This window comes from Chlorocebus sabaeus, chromosome 27, assembly GCF_047675955.1.
Source record: "Chlorocebus sabaeus isolate Y175 chromosome 27, mChlSab1.0.hap1, whole genome shotgun sequence".
NCBI lineage: Eukaryota > Metazoa > Chordata > Mammalia > Primates > Cercopithecidae > Chlorocebus > Chlorocebus sabaeus.
The window spans coordinates 9590903-9618462 of NC_132930.1; the positions used below are offsets into that span (position 1 = coordinate 9590903).

A 27560-nucleotide genomic window follows, 5' to 3' on the forward strand; every position below is an offset into this window, starting at 1 on the left:
TGTGCCAAGTGCTTTAAAACACTTTATCCCTAATCCCTTCTCCATCTGGAAGGTGGATGTTATGATCCTTTTTTTTTTTTTTTTTTTTTCCTTTGAGACGGAGTCTCCCTCTGTTGCCCAGGCTGGAGTGCAGTGGTGCGACCTCGGCTCACTGCAACCTCTGCCTCCCGGGTTCAAGCGATTCTCCTGCCTCAGCCTCCCAAGTAGCTGGGATTGCAGGCGTACACCACCATGCCTGGCTAATTTTGTATTTTTACTAGAGACGGGGTTTTCCGGTGTTGGTCAGGCTGGTCTCGAACTCCTAACCTCAGATGATTCGCTCGCCTCGGCCTCACAAAGTGCTGAGATTACAGGCGTGAGCCACCGTGCCGGTCTGATACTTGTTTCATTTGTTTGTTTGTTTATTTATTTATTTATTTATTTATTTATTTTGAGACGGAGTCTCGCTCTGTTGCCCAAGCTGGAGTGCAGTGGCGCGATCTTGGCTCACTGCAAGCTCTGCCTCCCGGGTTCATGCCATTCTCCTGCCTCAGCCTCCTGAGTAGCTGGGACTACAGGCACCCACCAGCACGCCCGGCTAATTTTTTGTATTTTTAGTAGAGACGGGGTTTCACCGTGTTAGCCAGGATGGTCTCGATCTCCTGACCTCGTGATCTGCCCGCCTCGGCCTCCCAAAGTGCTGGGATTACAGGCATGAGCCACCACGCTCAGCCCTGATCCTTGTTTTATAGAGGAGGAAACTGACTCAGAATATTAAGTGATGAATCTTAAGGTCACACAGATAAGGAACGTATTCAGGATTTGAACCCATTTCTCTCAGACTCAAAAGCCAGTGAGCTTTCTGTAATACTTTGCTCCGTCTTCTGTGAAAAAAAGTTGTGTACTCAGATTTATAGCAGACATTAACTTACAAATATAAGTTATTTTCACTGCTAGTGTCACATGAAGATTTCCCTTTGAATAAAATAAATAAAACAAAACACTGCTGAATGTTCTCCTGAAATGAAAGCAGAGAAATGAATGAGTGAATGAAGCTGGACTGGCTATCGATACTTGGAGCACACGGAGATTCTTCCCCCATCCCCTGGTGAACTCTGATAATTTCCTTTATAGGAAGTCTGTTGGGGATTTTTCTTTTATGTTAAAAATGATATATTACAATATCTGGACCATAAAGTAGCAGTTTGTATTTTTAGCTACATTTATTTCTGACTTCTTTACTTATGATTTTTTTTCCCCTCAATTAGTTATACCTCTTTTTCTTCCTCCTGTTCTTCTCCTTTTCCTATTTTTGCACCCATTTTTTCTAGTAGAAGGTTTTGCTTGCAAATGTTACTTGATGGATAATGGATGTAATTTTTTAAAAATTCAGGGTTTTTTTTTTTTTAAGTCTCTGAGAACAATTCATAAAGCCTTATCTGTCAACTATGTGCTACTAAAATACAGGATGAACTTTCCAACAAATGTTATTATAATACTTGGTTCCATCTCCAGTTTGGCCATTATAGATGCCCTGAGGAAACAAACACAGGGGAAAAATAAGATAACGATCAAATTAATTATGATTTCACTTTTGTGGTTAGATAGATTTCTAGCTAGAGCTGGAGTTGCTTCTTAATTAAACAGATATTTCTGGAGCGCCTGAAATCTGCCAAACCCTATACTAGTCTGTGACTTGATTTCACCTGTTGGTTGGGTGAATAGCTCCATTTCTGCTTAGAGTTGGTTTAAAAAATTCTTAGCAGCAGCTCTCAGCATAATTTATTAGGCAAGAGTTTAGGAATGTTATTCCATGAAAGCTGCTTTCCTGCATGCTTGACGGGTAGCACCATGTCTGCTTGACTGACTGTCTCGTCTGTCTGAGTAGTCTGTCTGGGTAGTATGTCTTTTGGAGTCTCTCTTATTTGTCCTCCTTTCTCCTTCCTTCTTTATTTTCTTGGCTAGGTAGAAATAGTACTAAAGTTTACTTTTAAAAAGTGTTGAATAGATCAGAGTTTCCCATCAAGTTTCCTCTGGACCATCAGCATTAGAATCAGTTGTGCTTGTTAAAGACGCATAATCTTGTGCCCTGACCCAGAATCTGAATTTGAGAATTGCTGAATTACAGTTACCTGCGGTCACTGTGTTATTTTAAAACTATCAGTAGAATGTTCTGTTTCTCTCTGAATCAGAAGATAATCGCATTTTCCCCCGGAGTTAATGTACTCTGATTTTAAAAAAACGAAAACAAAAAAAAACAGTTCCAAATAAGAATCCTGGAATTAGGTTTCAGAATTTGAGAAACTTTCATTAGACTTATTGAAACAAGAGTTGGTGTTTCATACACTGTGGATATCCTCGAGTTATTGTTAGTAAAATGTCAAATTACTTGACGTTTAAAAATAAACTTTAATGATGACCAAACCCATTAATTTTAAGTCTTTGTTCAAACTACTTATGATTTAAAATGAGTCACAGAGTTGCATCGGGTGGCCACACTGGGTAGAACTGGATACTGACCTCTGCCAGTCAGCTGTGTAACTCCAGGCCCCAGGGTGCCCCCTCTGTCCAGCCAGGGATTGCATGGATATGCTGTGATCTCCCTTTTGGTTCTGATTGAGTTGGACCTTGTGGGAGGAGAAACATAGATGTTGACAGGTGAGCATGTATGTTGGAGAGAGAAAGTTTTATCTTGGCATAGGACTTTCAAAACACAAGGTAATTTTTAATCAGTTTTGGGACCAAAAAACACTGAATTTGGGGAAATATTGGTAATGGAAAAATCCAAATTCTGCCAAAATGTCTAAAGAGGTTTATTCTGAACCAGTATAAGTGACTGTGGTCTAGGTTACATAATCTCAAGAGATCCTGATAAAGTGTGCCTGAGAGGGTTGGGCTACAGCTTGGTTTTACACATTTCAGGAAGACAGGAATTGTAGGGTGAAATTATGGCACAGGACTTTTAAAATGAAGATGTGAAAGTTTACAGTCCGTAGAGAATAAAACTATAGAAGTTTAAAAGAAATGATTGGTAGTTTCTTTACTCATTCAGAAAAACAATGCCATATTTCCCAAAATTCCTGGTTATGGAAATGCAACCAGGAAATGGACTTCCTTAAGGCAAGGACCATCCTTTGTTGGACACATTTGATTTGTTGTACTATTGCCAGGTACATTTGTGTTATTTTATAAATTCCAGTAGAAGCAGGTATAATGGTAGGAGCTGGGCAGAGCAGTATTTCCAAGCATATTTCTTATTAGAAGCCATCTCTATTGGAGGAAAAAAACAAGGCCTGCTGCCTCCAAAGGTTAATCAGTAATGGACATAATTCAAACAGCTGGAGAACTGAGGAGAAGTTGGAGTTTAGCAAATGATTTCTTGCATGTGCAATTGTGTTCCATTTCTCTCCATTCATTTATGGAGAGAATGATAAATGTATCAAGGGTGGTGAAGTATATAAAGAGCATTGTTTCTTAAATCTCAGTAATTTATGGACCTCTTTATTTAAAGGAAAAATTTCTCACAAATCCTCAGTAATAAATATTTTTATTATGAAGGAGCTTCAATATAAACTAGGTATAAACTCCTTATGCTTCTAGCTCTTACTTAACTGTAAAGCAGTGACAGATTTATAGAGCAAATTCAAACAAAACTACAAAACCGATAAAATTCAAATTAATATTAATTTATCATGACAGATATTTTGTTTCACTAAAACTAAACCCCTCCTCGAAAATGTGATTATGTTTCTGACAGCTGGAGTGCCAGTTCTTTTTAGATCTGCATGAAACTCAATTCCTCCATTTTCCTGTATTCTGTGCTTCCTTTGTATTAACGCTCCTTCATTTAGCAAGAATGCAGGATTTAGGTTTTAATTCTGCCTCATTTATCTTGACTTGGCCTTGAAGATTAAGATTGTACTACTAAGTGCCAAGATCAGAAACATAAATGGAAGCCTACTTTTGATCAGTAAGATTTCAAGACTTGTTGCCTAGTTACAGATGAGATAGTAGAGGAAAGAGAAGGGTCACTGGTACCTGTAATTTTGGGTTGCAGATTTGGGTGAAAGTGAATGGTGCCATTTAGCAAAATGTGTAACAAAGGAGGAAAAGTAGGTTTTGGGAGAAGATGATTAGTTTGAGACTAATACTTCTTATTACCATTCAATATGGTAGACTGAATAACACACTTTTCCACTAAAGCATTATATTCTGGATAAAACATTTTTTAATGTACTTCTGAGACCACAAGAATTAAGACATCTCCAAAGTCTGTCACTTCAAGTAGATCAACCAAGCTTCAAAGGGTAAGGTAAAACCCAAGCTTTATGTGCAAGCCAATACAAAAGATAGGTTACCTGAAGAGCAAATGCTACAGGTTGAACATCCCTAATCTGAAAATCTAAAATTGAAAATACTCCAAAATTTGAAGCTTTTTGGGCACTGACATGAAACTCAAAGGAAAATGCTCATGATTTTTGGATTAGGAAGGCACAACCAGTATATATTCTATATAATATTCCAAAATTTGAAAATGTCTGAAATCCAAAACAGTTCTGGTCCCAAGCATGGTGGATAAGGAATACTCCACCTATAATATCACCACTGTGGTTAGAGACTAAGGCTTGGGTCAGTGGCAAGATATAAGAGCCTACATTCCCCCAGTACTTAATTTGTGAGAGGAGTTAAAGTGGCTCTAGGAAGATAGTGCCCTTTGGCTTCTGGCAGAAGCAAGTGCAGATCCTTTCAGGCAGAAGGCATCTTCACTTTAGACCTTAGGATTTTCCTAACATCAACTAAATCAGCATTCGGAATCAAAGATCTCCAGTCCTACAAGAAAACAAGCCATCAGGAGTGCAAGTCATCAGAAACAAGTGAACGCCAGGCGCGGCGGCTCACGCCTGTAATCCCAGCACTTTGGGAGGCCGAGGTGGGCATATCACGAGGTCAGGAGATCAATACCATCCTGGCTAACACGGGGTTTTAGTAGCGAAACCCCATCGCTACTAAAAATACAAAAAAATTAGCTGGGCGTGGTGGCGGGCACCTGTAGTCCCAGCTACTGGGGAGGCTGAGGCAGGAGAATGACGTGAACCCGGGAGGCAAAGCTTGCATCTCTGCACTCCATCCTGGGCGACAGAGTGAGACTCTATCTCAAAAAAAAAAAAAAAAAAAAAAAAAAAAAAGAAGTGAAAAACAATAGATTTAGAACCCTAAGGACTTTAGATATTAGAATTATCTGATACAGAATATAAAATTACTAGGTATGAAACGTTTTAAGAAAGAAAACATGTAATCACAACTAAGTGCAAAATTGACCAGGCAGATTTGGAAAACCAAGACCTAAGGAAATATTAGAACTGTTGAAATAAAAACTAAATAAATTAGATTAGAAATGGGTGAACTAGAAAAATGAACTAGAAAAAAAAGTTTGAAGAAATTAACCAGAAAGCAACGTAAGGGAGAAGAAAAACATGAAAGTAGTTGAAGGATATAGCGGTCATGATGAGATCTCTTCTGAGTCCCAGAAAGATAGTAAGAGCAAATGGTCAGGAGTACTATTTGAAGATCTAATGTATATATAATTTCCAGAGAGAGTTTATGAATGACATAAATGGCCAGTGTTCCTTAAATCTAAGTAATTTATGGGCAGATAAGGGAAGCACAACATATAAATAAAAAAATTCATACTAGACATAAAGAAACTTTAATTAACTTAAAAAAAAAATAAGACCATCTTTAAGAACAGCCAGAAAAAAAGGCAGATTGTTTATCAGACTGAGCGCTGACTTCCCAACAGCAACAATGGAAGCTGGAAATTAGTGGAAAAATATCTTCAAAATGTGAAAATATTGATTGTATGTCAAAAAAGCTGTCATTCAAGGAAAAAGCAAAATATGCTTTCAGAAAAACCTAAACCTGATTTTACCACAGAAGATCTTTTCTAAGAAACTTCTTAAAGGATATACTTCAGGAAGGAGAGATTCCAGGAGGAAGGGCTGAGATGCCAAAAGGAGTGATGAAGAAATAAATTGGTAAATATGTATTTAAATCTCATTAATTAAAATTAAATAAAGTTAAAAATTTAGCTCCTCAGTCATGCTAGTTAGCTGCATTTCAAGGCATGTGTGCCTAGTGGCTACTGTATTGAACAATACAAATATGGAACATTTCCATAATTGAAGAAAGTTCTGTTGAATAGCACTGTTGTAGAGCAGCGGAAGGGAAGATGCACTAAGATAGTCTCTGCAATGCGTTGACTATAAGATGGTATCTTTGTAAGAGCCACCATTATATGTTAACAATTTTAAGAAAAGCATTGCCCCATATCTTTAAGATGCCATTAAAAAAAAAATAAGACACACCTCAAGATTACCTATATGAAAATGTAAAATGTGTCTCTTGAGCATGGATGCAGTATGGAGTTAGAATGTTAGGGGCATAGAAGTCCAGGAGTTGTGGTGCAGTAGATTGGGAGAGATCTGGGCCAGGACTTTGAGAGGCCAAGGCAGGCGGATCACCTGAGGTCAGGAGTTCAAGACCAACCTGGCCAAATAGTGAAACCGCATCTCTCCAGAAATACAAAAATTAGCCTGGCATGATGGTGGGTGCCTGTAGTCCCAGCTACTCAGGAGGCTGAGGCAGGAGAATCGCTTGAACCCAGGAGGTGGAGGTTGCAGTAAGCTGAGATCATGGCATTGCACTCCAGCCTGGACAACAGAATGAGACTGTCTCAAAAAACAAAAACAAACAAAAAACAGTGAGGAGGTGAGATGTTGTAGAAGTTCTTTCAGGATAAGGCATATGTGTTACTGAAATGAACATCAGCCTGTTATGTATGATAGGAGAAGCAATGAAAATTGCAGAGCCTTTGGGAATTATTTCTGTCACTATATCGGGGAAGGCTTCATGAAGGCAGTAATATTTGGACTGGACCTCGAGGAATGAAGAATTGACATATCAGAGTAGTAGGGCAGGGCAGTATAGATAGAAGGAGTGGCACTAATGACAGCATGGAATTGTGAAAAGGTGTTAGGTTTGGCAATAATTCCTAATGATCTGGACTTCACTGTTTCCAGCTTCTTTCTAGGTAGTCTCGTTTTGATGAAGGAACATTTATTCCCTAAGACTGCAAGCATGCCTTTTACTAATCTTAAGTTGGAAGGTAATCAAAATAACTATACACCTAACTTGCTACTTCCCCAATGCTCTAAATAGACAACACTTAATATATGTTTTTCACATCCTCTTGAGTTGCACAATTTATTGGTAAATTTGGGGATTTAAGTACGGAAAACGTTAATGCCTATGGTGTATTAATAAGATGAGTAGTCATATATAACTTCCTTAGACTAGAGTGGAAGAAAGACTGTTAGCTTGCTAAAGTTCACCAGATCAGAATGCTAAGAAAATAAAGGACAGATAAGACGTGGATTAAAACCCCAGACCCTTGATATAAAAGCTGTGTAACACCAGTCAAGTCATTTGACCTTTTCATGCTCAAGTTTCTCCTTTTAAAAGAAGGCATAATAACACTTCCTACCTCAGGATGGGTGTGAAGATTAATGAAAAGCACTTAGCAAAAACAGTTGCCCATTATTATAATAAAAATATTCCAATGCTTTTTCTCATTAAGTAAATACAGTAAATCAGTGGTTCCCAACCATGGCTGTATTAGCATCATCTGGGAACAGTTGAAAAATAATGCAGAGTACTTGGGCTTGGGCTTTGTATTTTATGTAAGAACCCCGGTGTATTAGTCCATTTTCATACTAGTATGAAGAAATACCTGAGACTGGGTAATTTATAAGGAGAAAGAAGATTAATGGATTCACAGTTCCACATGGCTGGGGAGACCTCACAGTCATGGTGGAAAGCAAAGGAGGAGCAAAGGCACGTCTTACGTCGTGTCAGGCAAGAGCGTGTGTGCAGGGGAATTGCTCTTTATAAAACCATCAGGTCTTGTGAGACTTACTATCATGAGAACAGCATGGGAAAAACTTGCCCCCATGATTCAATTACCTGCCACTGGGTCCCTCCCATGACACATGGGGATTATGAGAGCTACAATTCAAGATGAGATTTGGGTGGGGACACAGTCAAATCATATCACCCAGGTTTGGGAACCCTTGCTGTGGAGTTGGGTAACATCTTGGTCACTTTTACCTAGATAGTCATCCTTGCTATGCAATATTTTGAACATTGGCTTTTAGTATTGTTAAGTGCATGGATTTTCAGATTATTAGAGATTAATGTGTAGATCTTCATGTCTGTGCCTTCCCTTCTCTTTCTTTCTCCCCGCTTTCCTCCGCCCTTTCTCCTCTATCCCGTATTGAATTTTTTGTACAGCAGGGCTGACATGTCCTGCACAGCTTAGTTCTGAGGACTTTTAATTAAATAAAACAGATTTTTTTTTTTAGAAAAGAAACTTTGCTGAGGCAGACTTTTGGCCTGTTAAAGTTGAACTTTAGTTTCTAAAATAATTCAATTTTATTTTTTGACTCTTTAAAATAATGACTACAGGAAATACTTCTAAAATAATTGATATTCCCCTTGTTAAAACTGGGGTTATTACTGGATGAATTTCAGCATGTGTTCTTTTTTCTTGGGGTAACAAAAAGTGTCTGCGAGTGTTCCATTGTGTGCCAAAACACATAGATTGTATCCCTCAAACCTTAGAGCACCCTTCGTATGGTGGTAGTTATTTGGTATACTGTAAATTGTGGCCTGAAGATTAAAATAAGAAAATTTTTTACTAGATGCAGATTAGTTAGAATATTCCTTTTAACACTTTTGCATGGATACTTTGGTTAAAAAAAGTCATTGTATTGAAGCAGACATAGCGTTGCTGCTTGTTTCTATTTCCTATGTGTGTTTTATATTTCCTACGGATGAAGAATGACCAAAATATCAGCCCCATTAAAGCAGAAAATGTTTTTAGTGCCAAATCTCCATCACCTAGCATGGCACCTGATACACAGTGATTGCTCGCTAAAAAAACGTACTAAGTGAATGAGCTAACGAGCAGCCCAAATTAAAAAGGACACTATCACTTTTCACTGGTAAACTTCCTTCCGGAAGTATTGGGAACGTCACAAAACCTGGTGTTTGTCTGGAATTCCAAGTATGTGCTGCCTGCGTGTTCCTTTAGCCCCCTGAGCCTTCCCACAGATCACAGCTTCCCCTAGAGTCAGTCCGTGCAGAAAGAGCTGTGGCTTAGTGTTCATAGTTGTATCTGTAATGCCACGTCTAGCAGCATAGTGGTTTCTTAGTAAATATTTATTGGATGAATATATAGTGCTTTATAGTTTCGATAATGCTTTCATACTCAGTTTGAACGGTTGACAGCCCCATGAGGTTGGGCGATAGTATCATCCTAGTTTTATAGATGATGGAAGAGAGGTTAAAGAGGCTATTAGTTATCCTTGGGTCATAAGTAGCAGACCTGGAACCACAACCTCTAAATCTGTTGATTTCTTCATCCCTTGTTTCAGAACCGCTTTAAAAACATTAGTGAACCTATTAATTAATTAATATTCCCCTTCCCCTAGTTGAAATCCTACAGGGAAAGTTACTACATGAACCCTTTTCCAAACTGCCCTATTGTTATCAGTCACAGACTTTGTTGGATGCCAGTTTGGGTTTTCGTAGCAGTTCTTTTTTGGTTACCTGTGATAGATTCTTTTTGAAAAAAAAATTTTTAATGAGCCCTCATTCTTTCAATTTATATTCTTCTTTCCCAGACATTTTAACGTGTAAATTTATCAATACTGTAAATCTAAGTTTTATAATAAAAATATTCCAGTACTTTTTTTTTAAGTAAATTAATGCAGTAAATCAATGGTTCCCAAAATAAAACAGATTTTCACAGCCCTGAGAGGAGTGGGTTACAGTGTGTTCCTTCTTGCCTTGTCTGCCTGGTCATTCTGGAATCAGGCTTGGGAAGAAGAGACCTTCCCTGTGACATTAGAAAAAACAAAAAAAGGCTGGGCGCGGTGGCTCACACCTATAATTCTAGCACTTTGGGAGGTGGGCGGATCACAAGGTCAGGAGATCAAGATCAAGATCAAGATCATGGTGAAACCCTGTCTCTACTAAAAATACAAAAAATTAGCTGGGCGTGGTGGCAGGTGCCTGTAGTCCCAGCTACTCAGGAGGCTGAGGCAGGAGAATGGTGTGAACCCGGGAGGCGGAGCTTGCAGTGAGCCGACATTGTGCCACTGCACTGCAGCCTGGGCGACAAAGCAAGACTCCGTTTCAAAAAAAAAAAAAAAAAACAAAACAAAAAAGGCTGAGGCAGGTGGATCACCTGAGGTCAGGAGTTTGAGACCAGCCTGGCCAACATGGTGAAAACTATCTTTACTAAAAATACAAAATTAACCAGGTGTGTTGGCGGGCATCTGTAATCCCAGCTACTTGGGTGGCTGAGGCAGGAGAATCGCTTGAACCCAGGAGGCGGAGGTTGCAGTGAACTGAGATTGCGCCACTGCACTCCAGTCTGGGAGATGAGCGAAACTCCGTCTCCAAAAAAAAAAAAAAAAAAAAAAAAAAAAAAAAAAAATTCTGGCCAAACACTGAAGATCCTCAAATGGTGTCAGTGTCTGGGTGCACATTTTGCCAGAGCCATTCACTGAAGCCAAAGACCAACTGACATATGACCAAGGTTTTGAGTAAAAAAAGGATTTCACAATCTGTGAATCAAATCCAGTTCTCATTTTTGTTTAGTCTTCTATTGAGAAAGATAATTTAGTGACTTCAAGCTTTAATCTACTTTGTGATTCTTGGGTTACAGGTTATTTTATCAGACTGCTACATTTAAACTTTCCTTCATTATCTTACAAATGACTTGAAGGTGTTACTGGGACAATACTCACAACAAAGCTATGATATCATTGTGAAATACCAACAAGACCCTGATTCCGTTTGCCTGCTGCGGACATTAATGTTTACTATTAGAACTGAGGCATCGAAGGGAATAAATAAACTGCTGACATTGTGTTGCCTTCAGGATCCAGCCATGGGAATATATGTTAGAGATTTGAGAAGTGGTTTTGGGTGGAGAAAAAGCATTTTGTTTTTTCCCCCAGCGCCTGACTTCTCAGTTGAGGCGGGACAGAGCCATTGTGTTTGTTCGGGCTCTCACAAAGCCAGATCACATCAGCCCAGGCCGCGGCTTTATGAGCAGCCTCACAGCTCATGCCTTTGTTGCCCTGATGCACAGTCGGGAAGGGATGACGAGAAGGGAGCTCAATAAAGACCTTTCAGGGATTGTTTCTGAGTTTGTCATTGCCATCTGTCCTCTCTCCCCTAGCTTTTCAGGCTATTCCCATTTTGTGAGACTTCTGGGTTTCTGATTAGTGTGGCGTGGACACCATAGGTAGATGCTATGCAAAAAGTGGAAGTAAGCAATGTTTCAAAGAAATAATCTTAAAGAAAACAGAAAAAAAGCCTGCTCTTTCTCCAAGGCTGTGTGGACATAAGAGATGACGGATTAGGATTATTTTAATTATTAGTGAGTGTATTGTTTTCTATTTCTTTTTCTGTAACAGGGTCTTGCTCTCTTGCCCAGGTTGGAGTGCAGTGGTGAGATCTCAGCTCACTGCAGCCTCAGCCGCCCAGGATCAAGCAGTCCTCCCACTTCAGCCTCCTGAATAGCTGGACCACAGGCATGTGCCATCATGCCCAGCTATTTTTTTTTTTTTTTTGAGACAGTCTCACTCTGTTGTCTAGGCTGGAGTATAGTGGTGCTGTCTTAGCTCACTGTAATCTTCTCCTCCTGGATTCAAGCAATTTTCCTGCCTCAGCCACCTGAGTAGCTGGAATTACAGGCATGTGCCACATGCCTAGCTAATTTTTGTATTTTTAGTAGAGGCAGGGTTTTGCCATGTTGGCCAGGCTGGTCTTGAACTCCTGGCCTCAAGTTATCTGCCAGCTTCAGCCTCCCAAAGTGCTAGGATTACAGCATGAGTCACTGTGCCTGGACTAATTTTTAAAATTTTTTGTAGAGATAGGGTCTCACTATGTTGCCCAGGCTGATCTCGAACTCCTGGGCTCAAGCAATCCTCTCGTCTTGGCCTCCCAAAGTGCTGGGATTACAGGTATGAGTCACCGTGTCTGGCATCTCTTAATTTTTGAAACCACTAATGTCTTTCCCTTAAGACTTGGGTAATTTTGGAAGTAAGAGGCTGTACTTGATGCCTTCAGACACTTATTTATTATTTCTAACACTGGTGCATGCATCTTTCCTGTCTCTCACAGGTGGCTTGGTGCAGGTGTAGTTTTATCTTGTTGAAAGCCTTTTGTTCTTCTTTGAGCGGTGGGACTGTAGTGTTACCAACAGGGCCAGTGCTAGGACCAGAAAGCTTTCGGTATGATAGGCAGTTTCTGTTCAGGACACCTGCTGCCCAAGCACAGTGCACTCATTGTTTCTTCAGTTGAGCATGTTCTAGGCAGAGCCTTGTCTTTTTTAGCCTGGGATTGAGTCTTCACTTTTTCTCCTGCATGCATTTCATTTTTGGTAGAATAAATTTCTGTCTCATTCTTCTGGTTTTGCTGGTATGAATTTAATACCTGCACATGATTTGTACAAATTTTATTTCCATGAGTGCATGCTGAAATGTCATAGTGGTGGAAAGAGCACTTGGTCAAAGTGGAGGCAAATGATCTGGACTCTCATTCCTGCTTTGCTGGCTGTGTGGCTGTGAGGGAAAGACATTTTACCTCTCTGGGCATGGGCTTCTTGGAGCAATGGGTTGCCAAGGCCCCTAGTGTAAAGATTCCGCCATTGTGTCTTGTGTTTTTCAGGATGCTAAGAGCATCAAAAATGAGTGTGCCAGGGGTCATTAAAGGCCCTGCTCCTGTGAGTAGGTAGCACCAGGAGACATTCTTTTACTTACTTATTTATTTAATTTATGTATTTGAGATAAGGTCTCACTCTGTCTCCCAGACTGGAGTATTGTGACGTGATCATGGCTCACTGCAGCCCTGACTTCCTGGGCTGTAGTGACCTTCCCACCTCAGCTTCCTAAATAGCTGGGCCCATAGGCATGTGTCAACATGTCCGGCTGATTTTTTAAATTTTTGTAGAGACAAGGCCTCTCTTTGTTGCCCAGGCTGGTCTTGAACGCCTGGGCTCAAGTGATCCTCTGGCCTCAGCCTCCCGAAGTGCTGGGATGACAGGCTGTGAGCTACCGTGCCCAGCTTGTTCTTTTAACTAAGTGACAGTTTTATGGCATGGCCAGTGATAGAGAAGTTTGGATGCGATAGGTAAGGGAGGGAAACAACTATGGTTCTCTGTCTGTGACAAGTTTGCAGAGTAGAAAAGAATTTTTTATTTCTAGGAAAGTGTTGTTCATCCCTGGAAGTGTTACCAGATACTTGAGTTTTGAATGTGTAAATTAAGAACTTCTGTGATCAGATAAATACTTCTTCATTTGTTAACTCTATTCAGATAAGAGGCAGACCAAAGATCAGACTAATATAGCATAGATACCCCATTTCTGATTTGTGTTCCTGCAGTCTTAAAAGAAACCCCTTATTGAAAAATGCTCTTAATTCTACAGGCAATACATGTTAATTGTAGAAAATTTGGAAAATACCAGAAAGAAAATACAAATAGCTTCCCAGTCCATAACCCAAAAGTGCTGTTGTTCACCCTTAGGTGTCTTTAGATTGTGTACACTCAGTTTGTAGAACAAAATTGGGACCATACCATACATATATAACTTGATATCTTGCTTTTTTCCTGCTGTGTTCCTTTTGAGATGATTTTTGGGACTGAGGTTTCAATTGAAGGTAGAGATTAATGTAATATTACGCTTGGCACACTTGTGACAAGGACTGTTTTGATTTACAGAAATAGAACTGTGGACCCAGTATCTGAAAATAACATTTGTCCTGTCCCCTCTTGAATAGGCTTTCAATATTTGGCATATACAGATGTTGTCATAACTGTTACTATAATTAACAAACGAAGACTTCTTAATCTATTAGCTCTTATTGTTCACTAATTGCTTTCATAAGATTCCCTTATTGAGTTTTCTGTGCCAGAATTGCTAGCTGTGCCATCAGTGAGCATACGTTATATCAACACTGTTTTTCTGGAAGCCATGATTCCTCTAGCTAAAGCATGGTAGCGCCTGTGAGCTAGGCCACGTGTTTGGCAGCAGAATAGTTAAGGGATTCCTTTTGCCCAGTTATATTATACGTTTGATAATATTTATGATTTACTTGTTGAATATTGGTTTCATATATAATTTCCTCTATTAGGAAATGAAAGATTATTCCTTTCCCCTTTGGATTATGTAACCTATAAAATTTTCTGTTACACCATTCACATTGCATTGTAAATATATTCTAAATCCTGAACCACATTAGAATTTTTTTGTAGCCCCCACTTCTGTGTCTTTTTGTGGTGCCCTTTGAAGTCCTGTAATGTTTTATATTTGAGATTAAATCTGGGTTTCGCTTTACTTTCTAAAGCATATTGAGCAAGTTAATTTTCTGTTTGAGTTCCTAAGGGGAATGATTTCAGCCCTCTGTGTCCCAAGAATTTAGACTGAGCCCTGCCAGAACATTCCTGTGGTTTTCCATGGGGCAGATCAGTGTGTTCATGAAATTTTAGTTGTAGCTTGTGTTTTCCGTGGTTAATTAAAACATCTGGCTTTTCAGTTTCCCACAAATAGAGCATGATCACTAGGCCAAACCTTTTCAATAAATGATTAAATATTTCAGTCCTCCTCTCAGAATAGCCCACACTTGTCTTTAGGATACCTTGTAAGCTGTTGTCTCTGTTTATAATGAGTTTGAATATTGGGAACGTTTTTGAGGTTATCCTGCCAAATATCTGCCCTGAGAGAGAGAAAGTTGGTGACTTTGAGTCCTTATAATGGCTTCTGGCCTTTGCCTCCCCAGGTTGGAGTTGCTGTGGGTGAGCTGCTGCGGTTTGTAGCCAAGCATGCTGTGGTCGGATCTGCCCAGCCGTGGAACAGAAACATTTGCTGGATGGAAAATCCATAAAAGAAAGCTCCTGTGAAAAGCTGAGGCTGACAATAATTTAAGCAAAATCAGGTTGGTATAAGTAAGAGAGGCTGGATAAAGTGGATTGGGCCCGATAGGAAAAAGTTATTTTGTTCCTTCCATGCGCATTTTGGAGACCACCCCAAATGATTATTTTCAGTTATTTATGAGAGTTCCAGCATGTGTAAATGGCAGATATATGCTGATGGCCTTTTGTGTATAGTGTCATGTTGTCTTCCTTTCCTTCTCTTCCTTTTCCTCTCCTTTGTCCCATCCTCTTTCTTATCTTCCTCTCCTCTCAGAAGAGAGGAGGACCTTGGCACAAATATTGGAAGAAGCCACAACCAGAAGCCACCTATGCCAACCTCAATGGTCTTGGCTTTATTTTGGGGAAAAAGCGGCGTCTAGCCTCATGGAGTTGCATTTGTAGTTTCAAAGACTTGCATTCATTTGTGTTTTTGAACTTTGAAGGGTGGGGCATGGAGACCTGCCATTTCTGCTGGAATAATTCTGGCTGTGAGCCTCTGGTCTGCTTGGCCAGATTTTATATACTCTAATCTTTCCCCAAACAAAAGCCACCAACACATTCATCTTCTGCAGTGTGTGCATTTGGCATTAAGATACTTATATATGACAGGGGAAGAGAAATGTCCTGAAAAACATAGGTGTTTAAATAAATGCAAAATGCTCTCACTGTGGGCCAGGAGAATGAAGCAGCATGGATAACCCCATATGAGGTAGAAAAGTGAAAATAAATCATTTTGAAAACATGTATTGTACAGGGACAGACATTGCAGACCATTTCTATTGGACATTCAGTGAGTAAGTCAGCTTCCTACATAAGCAGCTGATAAATACTCCCTAGAAAGGAGTGAGTCACAGTCTTTCAGAATCTGTGAAGTAGTGAATGTCTGTTGACTTTGTCTGCCCAGCATCCTTTTCCTCCATCTTTTAATAAATCATCCAGATTTTCCCTGGGCAATTGCCCTTGCCTCATTTTCACCCTATGTAGTTAGAGGAGGTGACCCTGCTGGCTCAGTTATGGGCATGTAACATAAGCATGGCCAGTGATATGGTTTGGCTGTGTCCCCACCCAAATCTCATCTTGAATTGTAACTCCCACAGTTCCCACATGTCATGGGAGGAGCCTGGTGGGAGGTGATTGAATTATGGGAGCGGGCTTTTCCTGTGCGGTTCTTGTGATAGAGAATGAGTCTCATGAGATCTGATGGTTTTAAAAACGGGAGTTTCCCCGTACAAGCTCTCTCTTTTTTTGCCTGCGGCCATCCATGCAAGACATGACTAGCTCTTCCTTGCCTTCCACCATGATTGTGAGGCTTCCCCAGCCACATGGAACTGTAAGTCCATTAAACCTCTTTCTTTTGTAAATTGCCCAGTCTCAGGTACAGCATGAAAATGGACTAAAGGGTCACAACTGTCTTTGGAGGGGCCATAGTATTCTCGTTGCAGCTATTGAAGTAGTTTTGCCTTCTGTGAGTTTGTTAAGCTGGAGCTGCTAGTGGCAGTTTTTGCTATGACTTAGGGAAAACCTTACTGAAAATTAAGACAACACAGGAGAAATCAAAGCAGGGAGATGGAGGAAAAGCGATTGAGAGGAAGGGGAGAGAAGGGACACACACACAAATACACAGACATATATATGTGTGTGTGTGTGTGTGTGTGTGTGTATATATATATATATTTTTTTTGACCTGCAATTCAGCAGTGCTTAAACCCAGCATCTCCTGTTCACTTTCCTCGCAGGTTAACTAGTTCGTCTGAGTTAGGTGTCTGTCTCTTACATCCAAAACATCCCAATTGGTGGTGCCTTCTAGGAGTGAGGTCTTAGTATAAAATGACTGTGGTATAGTCCCTATCTTTAGGGGCTCATGGTGTAGGGCAGCAGTCCCCAACCTGTTTGGTATGAGGGACTAGTTTTGTGGAAGACAGTTTTTCCAAATGGCAGGTGTGGTGGCTGGGATGGTTTCAGGATGATTGAAGCATGTTACATTTATTGTGCATTTTATTTCTATTATTATTACTACATTGTGGTATATAATGAAATAATTTTTGCAGCTCACTATAATGTAGAATCAGTGGGAGCCCTGAGCTTGTTTTTCTGCAACTAGATGGTCCCTTCTGGGGATGATGTGAGACAGTGGCAGATCATGAGGCATTAGATTCTCATAGGAAGCGTGCAACCTAGATCCCTGACGTGTGCTGTTCACAATAGTGTTCGCATTCCTACGAGAATCTAATGCTGCTACTGATCTGTCAGGGGGCGGAGCCCAGGAGGTAATGTGAGCGATGGGGAGCAGCTGTAAATACAAATGAAGCTGGGCTCTTTAGCCCACTGCTCACCTCCTACTGTGCAGCCTGGTTCCTAACAGGCCACAGACTGGTACCAGGGACCCCTGGTGTAGGGGATAGGCCAGGTAAGTATACACATGACTGACATGCAGTGTGACAATGTATCTCTAGAGGTAAGAACAAAGTTTTGTGGGAACAGAGATGGAATTAGGAATTTTTTTGGGTAGTAGACTAGCAGAGAGGGCTATCATTTAACAAGGTAGAAGAGGATTAAGTCTTAGGAACATTAAAAAACATTAAAAACATTAAAAATATATATTTAATTCAATTACTTGCATTTTTAGTCTAAAAGAAGGAAAGATTTTCCAGAGCCTATAGTTGAAGTAAAGTGCAGATAAGGAAGATAATTTCAGAGATTGGTAGTAGTAGAATCTTGTTTATTTACTCTGAATACAATTGTTTAAAGCCTAGCCAAATGAGGTTATTAGAAAGCTGTCTGGAGTTAATTTTAACACGACAAGGTAACAGCTGCTGTTCTCACCAGAACCTCAGTCAGCTTTCTGTTCTAAGGAGAATTAAATGAATTTAAAGACTTATTTCCTCTTTTTAATGATAAAGTCTTCATTAATATTATGTTTTGTAATTATACTGTTTTTTGGGGGAAATTTATGCAGCAAGTACAGACAGTTTCCATATGATTCCCACTGCCAGTTTCCTTAATGCCAGTATCATTAATATCTTGCATTCATGTGGTATATTTATTATAATTGATGAGCCAATATTGATATATTATCATTACTAAAATCTATAGTTTATATTAGGTTCACTCTTTGTGTTGTATGTTCTATGAGCTTTCATAAATACATAACTTGTATTTCCATTACAGTATCATACAAAATAGTTTCACTGCCCTAAAAGAATTGCATGTTCTACCTGTTCATTTCTTCTTCCTGAACCCCTGGCCACTACTCATCTTTTGCCCCATAGTTTTACTTTTTCCACAGTGTCATTTTGTTAGAATTATACAATAGCTAGACTTTTCAGATTGACTTTGTCACTTACCAGTGTGCATTTAAGTTTCCTCCGTGTCTTTTCATGAATTGATAGTTCATTTCTTTTAAAGCACTGAATAATATTCCATTATATCATTGTTCCACAGTCCATTTACCTGTTGAAGGACATCTTGGTTGCTTCCAAGTTTTGGCAGTTATGAATAATACTGCTGGAAACATTCATTTGCAGGTTTTTATATGGATATGTGGATAAGTTTTTAACTCATTTGAGTTTCTCACCGTGAAATATGATGTTAATTTTAGGTTTTTTAAAATGTTCTTTATCAAGTTGACAAATTTTCGCTCTATTTCTAGTTGCTGAGAGTTTTTATTATGAAAGAGTATTGGATTTTGTCAGGTGCTTTTTCTGCAACTATTGATATGGTCGTAATTTTCTTCTTCAACTTATTCATAGGATGGATGATACTGATTTTTGAATGTTGAGCCAGCCTTTTGATAGGGATTATGTTGACTTTCTAGATCAATATTAAGAGCTGTTATGTTGACTTGCTAGATCAATATTAACAGCTCTGATACATGAACATGGGACGTGTTTCCATTTCTTTCAGTCTTCTTTAATATATTTCAACAGTGTTGTATTGCTTTCAGGGTACAATCTAATACTTCATGTTAAATTTATTCCTAAGTATTTTTTTCTTTTTAATGCCTTTATAAATTACAAAAATAATTATTTTCAAAGTGTCTGTAGCTAGTGTATAGGAATGCAGTTGGTTTCTGTATAATGATCTTGACTTTCCTTGTATTTTCTATATACCAGCTATGTCATCTTCAGATATAGTTTTATTTCTTGTCCAATCTTGATATTATTATTTATTTTTCCAGTGATTTGAAAACTTGACCGTGATGTGAGAAATACAAAGCTATGTGCTTTGGAGTTCCTAGTGAAATCATTCTGTTACGTAGCTTTTTGATAAGGATAAAAGATGATAATTATGAAATTTATCTTCTCACAGTTGACTTAGGCATTCAGTCATTGAGCTTCTTAGTCACTCCTATATCTTCTTTGGAGAAATGACTATTCAAATCCTTTGCCCATTTTTATATTGGGTTGTCTCTCTTTGTATATAGTCTGATTTAAGCCCTTTATTGGATATATGATTTGCACGTATTTTCTTCTAGTCTCTGGCTTGTTTAATGGTGTCTTCCTCCCAACAATGCCAACAATGAAATACTGTAAATTTTAATTATTGATAAATTGCATCAATATGGGAAACTGTGTGTGTGTATAAACTTATTTTCTTAATGGTGTTATTTGGTGCTCAGAAGTTTTTAATTGTAACAAAATTCAGTTTATTAGTTTTTTCTTTCAAAGCTTATGATTTTGATGTTTCTAAAAACTCTTTGGCTATTCAAAGCTCATGAAAAGTTTCTGTGTTTCTTTCTAAAACTTGTTTTTTTTTAATTTTTTTTTTTTTTGTGAGATGCAGTCTCACTCTGTCACCAGACTGGAGTGCAGTGGCATCATCTTGGCTTGCTGCAACTGCCGCCTGCCGGGTTCAAACGATACTCCTGCCTCAGCCTCCCAAGTAGCTGGGACTACAGGTGCCCACCACCCACCTGCCTAATTTTTGTATTTTTGGTAGAGATGGGGTTTTACCATGTTAGCCATGACGGTCTTGATCTCCTGACCTCATGATCCACCCGCCTCAGCACACCCAGGCTCTTTCTAAAACTTTTGTTGCTTTACCCTTTACATTTTGGTCTTTAATTCATTTGGGGTCAGTTTTTATATATGGTGTGAGGTTTGGGTCTATGTTTATTTTATTTTGTTGATTTTTTATTTTTATTTTTTGCATATAGGTCTTAGCATCATTTGCAGAAAAGACTAACCAGTGACTTGACATTTTTTGTAGAAAATCAATTGACTGTACTCTCAATTCTGTGCCTTTGGTTTACTATCTGTCCTTATGCTAGTACCACACTGTATTTAGGTTTTTGCAATGCAGTTTTTCTCTGAAAAAAGTTAATTCAAGAATTGGACTTAAGATGCAATGTCTGCATTAAAAAACACTGTTGTACCTTTGCTACTTTTCCTCTCTGTTCTTTATGAGTCACTCTGTTAGAGTACTAGTATTTGGTGTTTTCTCTTTAGGGTAATTATGGAAATCTGATATGGTAGATGACAATGTGGAATCAATCAAGGTGCATTTTCCAGATTACTATATATATGACTTTAAGCAGTGCTTAGTTTTTCATAAAGGTGGTAATCATTTTTATGCCTGTTCTGCATTTGAAAAAAACAGATTAAGTTTTTCATTACCTCTGTCTTAATCATTGCCAATAACTACTGAATGAAGGATTTACAAGGCTGGCATATTATTTCAAGTATTTTCATTAATGGTGACATGAATTGGTCTCATATCACAAAACTATTTTACTAAATAGAAAACCTATGAATTAAAATGTCTTGCATGTTTTGGTAACATAGTGTAGTTCTATATGTTTTATGAAAATTGGACATTTGTCATAGTATAAAATGCTAGCTGTATTTTTATATTTACCTATTCTGTTTTTATCTTTGTATTAGAATGATTCTCAATAGCTAACTGTGAAGACATTAAAATAATTATATTAGGAATGTGTGAAGATTGCAAATTTATATATATTTAGTTACAACTGCGTTATGAATGCATAAACATTGAAAAGGAAATTTTTAAAAAGTCAGTGCTTTATTGTGACGTTTGGAACCTAGTTGATCATTTTCTCTTGTTTTCTAATAAAATCATAATTTTGTTTGGGACATGACTTATTTTTAATGTGAAAAATCTAAATGTAAGTCTTGGTGAAATGCAGAGACATTTCCCTTATCTGGCACATAGCTGAGCTGACTATTGCTGCTGGGCTTTGATTGGAGATTACAGTCATGCTAGTAGATTTGGAACCTGTTTTCTGCAGTGCCATTAGTAGGTCAAGCCATGCGTCCTGGTTCCTGGAGGGCTCAGTTCTCAGGATGGCTTATCTGCTTCCTGCTTTGTTCGTAATCTTCTCATTTCAACCTGGGTAGACCAGCTTAATGGTGACTGACATGTGTTTTACCTGGCCCTTTACTTTCCTGGGAAGTCCTTTGACTGATAATATCACCTCCTAAAAACATATCCATAGAGCAACATGGAATTATCTTTTTTATTGTTCATTTAAAGTCAAAGCCGTAAGTAAGCTTTCATTTATAACTCTAGGTCCCTGGACCTAGAGTTATAGGTGTTATGAAACTTTTAACCCAGTCACTTCTTTAAATCTTTTCTTTCTCTCTGTTGCCCCTTTAAACATCTTTGTGACCTATTCACAGAATGACTCTGTGAGGAGTGTAGTATAATGTTCTGGAAGGATATGGTCGTCGTCTTCTTGTTTTCTTTTGGGAGCTGAATCAACGAATGGCTGGATTAGGGCAACCTCTTAACCATTGTTTACTTTGAATAGAGCCTTTTTGCCAACTGAAGTTGGGATTCGAAATGATTGAACCACTGAAGTTTGAGTTGTACAATTACATTCGTGAAGACTCTGGCCTATTTATGATCATTTGCTTGCAGATGAAGCAAAATCAGATCAACCTAGTCACATTCACTGAGTCAACACCAGAATGAAGAGAGTCAGGGGACTGGGTGTGGTGGCACATATCTGTAGTCCCAGCTTTTCAGGAGACTGAGGCAAGAGAATTGCTTGAGCTCAGGAGCTTGAGACCAGCATGGGCAACATAGCAAGACCCAGATCCCGTCTCGAAAAGAAAAGAGTGCCTGGAACTTGCTTCTTTTAGTACTGCCATAATTTTGGATATGTCTATAATGAGGATGTTTATGATAAATACATTAACAGAGTTTGGAATAATATATCTTTTGATATTTTACTTGTCTTTTTCTATGTTGAATAATCTGTGAAGTATAAGTTTCCTTTAAAAGCTTTCAAAGATACTATGTGTGAGTGACATAGTCATTTATTTTAATGTAATTACTGAGACAAGAACCAACAGTACTTTCTCAGTTGCATACTGATCTGTGACGCATAAAATATTTAATTTGATTATATTGTCCAAATAAGATCTATACGCACGACACAATAACTATTCAAAATTTCTGAAATTTCCAAATTGATTATTATCTACTCAAATAAGCATTGATCATTGATCCTTGGCTTCATTCATAAACAAAAATAGTCTACTGGTTTGGATAGTGTCTATGAAAAAGCATGTAATAATTTATAAAAGACAAATATCAACATTGGTCTGGCTTGCATTAAAAAGTCTTTCTGTGCAGTTTGCTAGTGTACTGTCTTTAAGGATGAAAGAACATAGTTTTGAATGTAATCATTATGCGTCTGAGGCCCTTTGAGGACAGGTTTTAGAATCATAGTAACCATGCTGTGCTTAGGTTTATAAGGGTGATTTTTTTTTTCTTTTTTTTTTTTTGAGGGCTCAAGGATATAGTTTGTTACTGCTGTGGCTTTTTTTCTGGTGTCTGGTTAAAATGTCACAGAGCCTATGGAAAGTAAGACAGTAATTTAGTTACTTGAGGAATGAATTCTCTTAGAAATAAGAAGTCTGGAGTTCCAACCAGGACTTTAGATCCTTGGTTATTCTAAAATAGTATTGAAAATGACCACTGGTCTTGAGCAGTCATTAACATATGAGTGATAAGGAATGTTGAATTTGTGTTACTTCAGTGCGAATCAGTTAAATTCCAAGTGAACTTGTTAGCAGTATCCTGTAAGGAAGGCAGCTGTGGTAGTTTGCTGGAGGGAATGGAATGAAGTATTATTGAGGGTAACAGCCATAATGCAAGTCCTTCTGGGGAGAGGTTGCATGTGCAGTTTGCCAAGTACTAAGCACTTTCTCATTATCTTATGGGAGTGGGTCAAGTCAGGGGCAGACTTCATTTGATCCTCACAACAGTTCTTTCAGAGAGACAGTGTTACCCAGTTTTAGAGAAGCTCAGGATTGGAGAGATCAAATGATTTTTGTTCAAGTCTTATACCCACTAATTTAAATTTGAATCCAGATGTTCTGAAACTCCATGATACACTTGTATAAATCAAAGCACTGCCTATGAAGTGGTTTACCCAGAGCAAACTCTCTCTATATGTATCTCTCTTTATATATTTTCTTTTTCTTTCTCTTTTCTTTCTTTCTTTCTTTCTTTCTTTCTTTCTTCTTTCTTACTCTCACTCTCACTCTCTTTCTTTTTTTTTGGAGGGGGGAGGGGTTGGACTACAGGCACCCACTATGCCTGGCTAATTTTTTTTTGTATTTTTAGTAGAGATGGGATTTCACCATGTTAGCCAGGATGGTCTCAATCTCCTGACCTTGTGATCCTTCTGCCTTGGCCTCCCAAAGTGCTGGGATTACAGGCATGAGCCACTGTGCCCGGCCCTAAAAAGTTTGTCCTGGCTGGACACCATGGCTCACACCTGTAATCCCAGCCCTTTGAGGGGCTGAGACAGGAGTTCCAGACCAGCCTGGACAGCATAGTAGAACCTATCTCTACAAAAAATAAACTTAAAAAAAAAATTAGCCAGGCATGGTGGCACACGCCTATAAACCTAGCTACTCAAGAGGCTGAGGTGGGAGGACCACTTGAGCCCAGGAGGTCAAGGTTATAGTGAGCAGTGATGGAGCCACTGTATTCCAACCTGGGTGACAGAGCAACACTGTCTCTAAAAAAAAAAAAAGAAAAAAGGAAAGTGTGTCCTAGGTTTTATAGCTAGGTATGTGGCCCAGCCATCTACTCCATGAACTTGCTGTGAATTACTGAGAGGTATTTTGGTGGCTGGGGGAATCAGATACTCCTAAGCAGCTGCTTAGAGAAGGAAGGAAGAAGATAAGCCTTGGACATTCCTGGCTTCCCCTCCCCCTTATTCTGTACTCCTTGTTTGGGAGCTGCCTAGAATTTTTCAGTGGGGAGAGAGGGACCAACGTGTTTACCTCTATGATGGTTTAAGACTCTGGTCAATCTCTTTCTTTCCTAGTATTCTCACTTGGTAGTATTCTTAGTTAAATACCTAGTAGATGTTAATCCCTTTCTGCCTTTTCCTGTCGCTGTGTCTGCCTCTTAGACACAAAGTACAGAAACTAACAAACGGAAAGGTTAAGCTATACAGAACCCTTTCCAAAGCTGTGATTGCCAACCTCCAGCTTTGTATAGACATTTCTGGTTTGATTCACGAAGTCTGTGTTGTCTAGAAGAGCTTGACTTGGTCTGCTAGGGGTTGATTGTCTAGCAGTTCTGAGATGTGGTTTGAGGCACAGCAGGTCAGTTGTGATACTTCAACACATGCAAGAAAGGGACTTCTGTTTGAGATTAAGTTATCTTCTGAAATAGACACAATTCAAAAGCAATTTGGTGATGTATTTTAGAACTTAAAATCACCAGCAATTTCATAAATATGTTCACTTAAAACTATGCCAAGATCTTTACATGATATATTGTAGCATGTTTGTAAAGAATGAAGTAGTTCTGTATATGTGCTCCTTTGGAAAGATTTATAAGATATATATATACACATACACACACACGTGTATATATATATATATAAAAAAATGAAAATACCTTGTGGAATCATGTGATTACCATTTCCTTTTGTCTGATTTTTTTAAAAAAGGTATATATGCTGGCATATGCATTTTTTCCCTAAAAAAGATGTGCAGTACAACTGTTAATAAACCGGAAAACTTTTCTTTTTCTTCTTTTTCTGTATTATTTGAATTTTCTAACTGTGTTCATTTATTTTTCTTTCCTTTAAAAAAAATCAGGGGATAGCCGAGCAGTATGATTATGTATCATTTTGCTTTAGTTTTAATGTATTTTATAAAACCTTTCTAAATGTTTTTTTAAAATATTGCAATTTTTGTTCTAATGTTCATTTGTCAGTTTTTCTTGTCCTCTGGGAGTTCAGAGGAAGTAAGCAATTTTTGTGGGAAGAGTGGTAAAGCATGTAGATAGCAAATGTTCTCAGGAAAGCTTATTAATTGAAACATGGAGTTGAAAAATAGAAAGGAAAAAGATATTTCCTAAATGTAATTTGAAGGACAATGAATTCAATCTTGCTGAATTGTGTTTGAAGGTGTACCTTTATGCTTAGTTTGTTTGCTTTCAAAGGAGCTTTGGACTGAATTGTATTTGCTTTTCAGACTGCAGGGCTGGAGGTGGCCATGGAAGCCTCCAGAATCTGATTGCTAATCAGGAAAGCTATTTCCTAAGAAAGGCCTGCCTGTTTGGACTTGAAGTAATGACTGATGCACAGATAAAACCAGTGTGACTTTTTAAATATCTTTTGACTTCTGTGTCCAGATTTTGCTTTTCTCTTAATTAAAACCTTTAGACAAAGGTCACAGGTCAAAGGAGATGACTCCTCTAAACTCTTCTGGTAGCAATAGCTGCTTAACTCTTCAACTCTTGATAGGCTCTGCTGGAAACTGTCGTGTTCATTTTTCTGTGGTGTGATTTACCTCCTTTGGTCTTAGTTTGAATGCTGAAATGTAATAACAGATACAAAGATGGAAATTTTTCTTTAGAATGTAGATGATGGTAGTCTGGAGAAGAAAGGCATTGTGATGACCTTTATCCATATTTCAATATGGAATACTTGAAGCTTTATTTTATTTATTTATTTATTTATTTATTTATTTTTGAGACCAAGTCTTGCTTTGTCGCCCAGGCTGGAGTGCAGTGGCGCAATCTCGACTCACTGCAACCTCCAACTCCTGGGTTCAAGTGATTCTCCTGCCTCAGCCTCCCGAGTAGCTGAGACTACAGGTGTGTGCCACCATGCCTGGCTAATTTTTGTGTTTTTGGTAGAGACAGGGTTTCGCCATGTTGCCCGGGCTGGTCTTGAACTCCTGACCTCAGGTGATGCACCACCCTCCTTGGCCTCCCAAAGTGCTGGGATTATAGACGTGATACACTGCGCCCGGCCGAAGTTTTATTTTTAAAAATCAGTAAACAATGTTATTTTTCTAATTTCATAAGAATTTTAGAAACATATTTTCCTAAAATGGTTTGTTAAATACCTCATCCAACTCAGTAATGCTAATTTTTTGCTGTATCTTCTTCTCTTTATAACTTCTGTACTGATATCTGACCTTAAACTTCGTCATGCCAGAAATCATAACCCCTATATTTCAAGGTATGTAAACCATAGTATAGAAATTTTAATCTATGAGGGAGATTAAGGGGACAGTTTCTGAAATACATATATATGTATGTATATGTTCTGTGTTTGTCTGTAATTGATTATATTTATTTATAATATAGAAAGTCTAAAACACCACCATTGTCAGTTGGTATCATAAATGAGGAAAAACTGATATTATCTTCAGTACATACTCACGTCCCAAAAGAATCTGATAATTTAAAAATTCAAGGTAATCAATACCTAATATAAGGATGGCAAACTCAAATGCCGACAAGACAGAGAGGGACCCAACAGAGTGTAAACCAGCGAACTTGGGCATAGAGTGGAGAAAAAGGGCACAGCTACTACTCAGCTTCCCGCTTCTGCTGTTCAGGAATGAGGCTCCATCGTCTCATGATCTGCTGATACATCAAGAGAAGGCAGAAATGTAGAGCTTTGTGAGTGCCCCATACTTTTAATGTGTTGGAAACACATTAAAAAAATCAAAACATTGTACTCTTGCATGTTTTGCTATGATGTTCCCTGTCAGTACATCGGGGCCTGAGAAGCATAAGGGATGGCGCTTGTTCTTCGGTGACGTACAGTCTAATTGGGCCCTTATAGTGTGGAGCAGTCGAACCTCCACCTCCTGGGTTCAAGTGATTCCCCTGTCTCAGCCTCCCGAGGAGCTGGGACTTACAGGTGTGTGCGGATGGGGAGCAGAAGTAGGGAAGGTGTGGTCTTGGGGCATCCGTAGGCACTCAAGGAGACTGGCCTCAGTAGAAGGCCCCACAGCGGGTCTGTGCTCTGACGAGTTCCTCACAGAGCTGGAGGACAGTTAGCTATGGGGAGAATATGAGGTGGAATTAGAGAGGAAAGGAAGGGGTCACCCTCTGGGGCCCTCTAGTAAAATCATAAGGACTTCATGTTTTACTGTGGGGGCAGAGAAGAGTCAATGCAAGTTTTGATAGCAGAAGTGCTGTGGTATGACTTGAGTTTTAACAGGATTCCTCTGTTGAGAATAGAGTGTAGAGGGCAAGGATAGAATTAGGGCAAGCAGCAAGGAGGTCACTGGAATAA

At 38.8% G+C, this 27560-nt stretch overlaps 1 protein-coding gene across 10 annotated transcripts in view; it reads left to right on the top strand.

Annotated features, from left to right (window-relative positions):
- Positions 1–27560, top strand: part of APBB2 (amyloid beta precursor protein binding family B member 2) — a 411855-nt gene that overhangs the window by 57289 nt on the left and 327006 nt on the right. For 9 of the 10 annotated variants that reach the window (XM_008017573.3, XM_008017571.3, XM_038008602.2 and 6 more), the window contains exon 2: positions 14893–15048. The gene's annotated coding sequence lies outside the window, so the exon portion shown is untranslated. Of the gene's footprint in view, positions 1–14892; positions 15049–16125; positions 16356–27560 lie in introns of those variants that run through there. The other variant, XM_073012447.1, reaches the window with a different exon arrangement.